We start from the raw sequence: 3,704 nt of genomic DNA on the forward strand, positions 1-3,704 counted from the left end.
GGCCAGCAGAGTAGCAAAGATGCTCTACGATATCCCTGCACACACAAGAGCCCTCCTGGAAAATACACCCAACTACGCCCACATTGAAATGGTGGGGCCATCCTCCCCACGTGCTTTTCCATTACAAAACGCTTCACAGATGCCCCTCGTCTTCAGGGTTGACAGGGCAAGCAAGTCACCCAAACCAACCGCACCACCAGCACAGAGGAGGGCTGCTCAGCGCAGCGGCTGCAGGCTCACGGAGCTCGAGTCCAAGGCAGAGCGAAAATGCTGCCAGCGAGCAGACAGGATGGACTCGCTCAGTTGCCGACACTTCTCCCCAAATGCAGCCCATTTGCTGAGACAGACTTTGGGAAAGCTCCTCCTGACTTCCAGAAGCAGCCGCCCAAAGCAGGTCCGTGCAGACATGGTCCCAGCCCTGCTCTAAAGCACACAAAGTCGAGCGGGCAGCAGCCCGCTCTGCTGTTGCTCAGCCCGAGCTGTGCTGCCAACCTCCCTCCTCTTTCTGTTAGCAGTTTGATGGCATTTCACATGCCCAAGAAGTCTGAAGCGCAATAAAGCCACAGCAACAAAACCGAAGCTGGTGATGGAAAAAGCCGCTCCTGCCTAGGGCAGCTGCGCCGGGAGCACATTAAAATCGTCTGGGGCGATTCATTAAGGTTTGCAAACATGCAGCGCTCTCTAACTCCCCCCAGACAGCAACCCCACCCTCAGACCAGACAAAGAGCCCATGGACGCCAGGGCTGCTGAATCTCCCCATAAACACTTTAATTTCAAGCCAGTTTAACTGGAAAAAGGTCAAGACCAGTAACAGCACAACATGTGTTATCGGTTAAACAAAGTTAGCAGCTATCAGTTAAACAAAGACCACTTAGACACAAACCAAATCAAAGATCCTCTGTATTTCAGGCACCCAGATGAATCTCTAATACCCTACTAAGCCCCTGTGTTTTATGCGCAGTCTCCATGAAGTCTGCATCGGGGTTTTTTAATTGCACGTGAACGAATTAACCATCCGGGTAAATAGACTACAACGTGAAGAAAAAAAAAAGGGTAACAACATAAAAAGCTGGAAGTGTCATCTACATCTCTGCTGCCCACAGCAACTGCTGTGTTTCTGATTTCCCATCATCAAGTACCGTCTAAATTATTGTCCAGTTTGTACAGACAGCCAATGGACTATTTTTCTCCCCGGAAATCTCGAATAGGGATGCCCGTTAAACAGGTATCTGATGGGATGGCTCGCTGTCCGCATGCTTAATGTTCTCATACCCGTCATCTTGGGAATGTAAGTACAGCCAGGATTCAAACTGGAGTATTCCCCACTCCAACAAGTGATACCTGTGGCAAAGCTTCACCTTTGACAAAGGCCGAATCTATTCCCGACCAGTGGAACTGCTCTCACATCTTGCAAAATCTGTTGCTTTCCTGCAGCCCCAGCTCTGGACAGAGCGGATTACATCAAGACCTCAGTTTACAGTTAAAAACCAAAACAATCCAGCCCTCAACGCTGTGGGAAAAAGCTTGAAAATGTGACCTGTAGTGCTGGAAGGCAAGAAAAGCAAATTAAAGAAAACTTCACAACGTCTCATTTTTCAAACTTACCAATTTTAATGCCGATCACATTGTTCTTAGGGCTTTAATCATGAATTTGTAGTGCCCTGAGGTTATGGGAACTGAAAACCACATGCTTCCACTCAAATGAGACAGCAAAACATTTTGCAAATTCATCTTTCCCATGAAGACACTCGCGTTTCGTCCTAATCTTTACCTCCCCACTAAAACAAAAATTTACCAAAGTCTCCCCAAGACTCACTAGCTTCAGATACGGGGAGGTGCCACAAAAACCTCAGCATTTATTTTCCCTTTTTTCCCCCAGAATATCAGGGTAACCCTACCCTGATTTAGGGGAGTCCCAGCCTTTACTTTTATGTAGTAACAAAACTGATCAATTTTAAAACACGAGGGTTTCCCAGGCTGACATCTATTCATCCCCCGGACCTAACAAGTAGCACGTACGCACGAGATGCGATTTCAAACAGCTCCAGACCGCAAACGATTTCTCCCAGATGCAACGCTGGCAATTCGGACGCATTTTCCCTGTAGGCTGAGCAGCGCCGGAGGGATAAGCCCCCCATGAGGGCTGGGGCTGTCCACCCGCCCCGACACCGGGATGCAGATGGCACTCCCCGAAACAGCCTCCAGCGCTAGAAAAGGAAAATTAAGGAGGAAAAGCTAATTTCCTTTGCTCCTGAATGAATTACTAGCTGCGGCTCCTGTGCTAAACAAAGTGTTTCTGCTGGCCTAAGCAGCCTGAAAGTGATGCAAACTGGACAGGAAGAAAAGGAGAGTTTGCAAGCAGCAGGTTCACGTTCAGCAATGCCAGTACATCAGCCTGCACGCAGCAGAAAGAAAAGAATCGCAGGAAATGTTAAGTGCTCCTCTCTGAGCTTTGCTACTTCACGTTTTCTGCTGTCAAATCTGACATTAAAGAGAAATCCCTCGTGTGTGCACACAGTTTTTTCCAACACCACCAGGCTCTTGGGCTACTTCATCATCCCCGTGCAAACGCCCCAAGCTGCCGCCATAAGCAGAGCGAGCCCTGGCCTCACGTGGAATGTATATGATAGCGATTCACTTTGTGCCTCAAAAATCAAAATAAGTCACTTCCTAAAGAGAGGGGTCAGTGACGCTCGCTGTAGAAGGCGGTAGTTTCTCTGACTGCAGGCGCTCCTCCTCCAGGGCTGACACAAGGCAAAAAGGGTCTGGTTTAAATACCGAGCCAGCCATACGCGAGCTGGCTGTGGAGGTGATCTGCAGCAAACACCCCAAGCCACGTTCAAAGCGGTCTCAGCCTGGCCGGGGAGCACATCCCCAACAGCACCTGCACCTCCCACGCAGCCCAGGGGAGGAAGAGCCCTGCCATGGTGGTTCCTGCAGCACCGTCCTTTGCCACAGACCTCTGACGGCCAACGTCAGCCAAGAAAAACTTGTTTCACCAAACGACTTAATTTGAAGGTTTGCTTTGTGCTTATGCTGGATAAAAGAGGGTGGATGGCAAAGACTGAAAGCATCTGCCAGTTTATTTAATTTTGGGGACTTTTTAAAAATCACATAAACAAACTGAGCATCATTTCAATCCCTTGCTGTTCTTTGTGTGAGGGGACCAAGAGTCCCCACAGCTGGTTTCTTAGCACATGCTTCTGATCTCAAAGGTTTTCCCTCTGTGGAGAAAGTGGATGAAGCAGTAACATCAACTAGATGGTAGGAAAAAAACCAAACAAGCATATGCCAAACTGCTTCTCACCCCTTGCATTTCTGTGCAAACCCACTCCTGCAAAACTCCACTCTTCTTCCAGCCTAGGCCTGAAGTTTTAAACCCTGTCTGCAGAGAGAATTGGGCTGGATTTATTATAAACACCTCCTCTGGACCTAGTAAAGCAATCTGAGAGCACCTAACGGATTTAGGGTTTAGCTAAATTGGTGCAACACAACAAAGAGATTAAGAGCATGGTCAATCACAAGCAACTGAGTAGCGCACCCTTAAAAAGCTCCCAGCCATCAGCAAGGTCCAAGAGCAACAACCAAGCAAGGGAAGAAGGAGCAGAAATGCAGGGCAGAGGTTGGGGTTTCATCCAGCAGAGCCTGGGGCAAGTCTCTAAGGAGTTGCCCTCACTCTCCTGCTAGCCAGCACCCACCCACCC

The sequence above is a fragment of the Buceros rhinoceros genome, unplaced genomic scaffold (genome assembly GCF_000710305.1).
Source record: "Buceros rhinoceros silvestris isolate BGI_N320 unplaced genomic scaffold, ASM71030v1 scaffold1054, whole genome shotgun sequence".
Taxonomy (NCBI): domain Eukaryota; kingdom Metazoa; phylum Chordata; class Aves; order Bucerotiformes; family Bucerotidae; genus Buceros; species Buceros rhinoceros.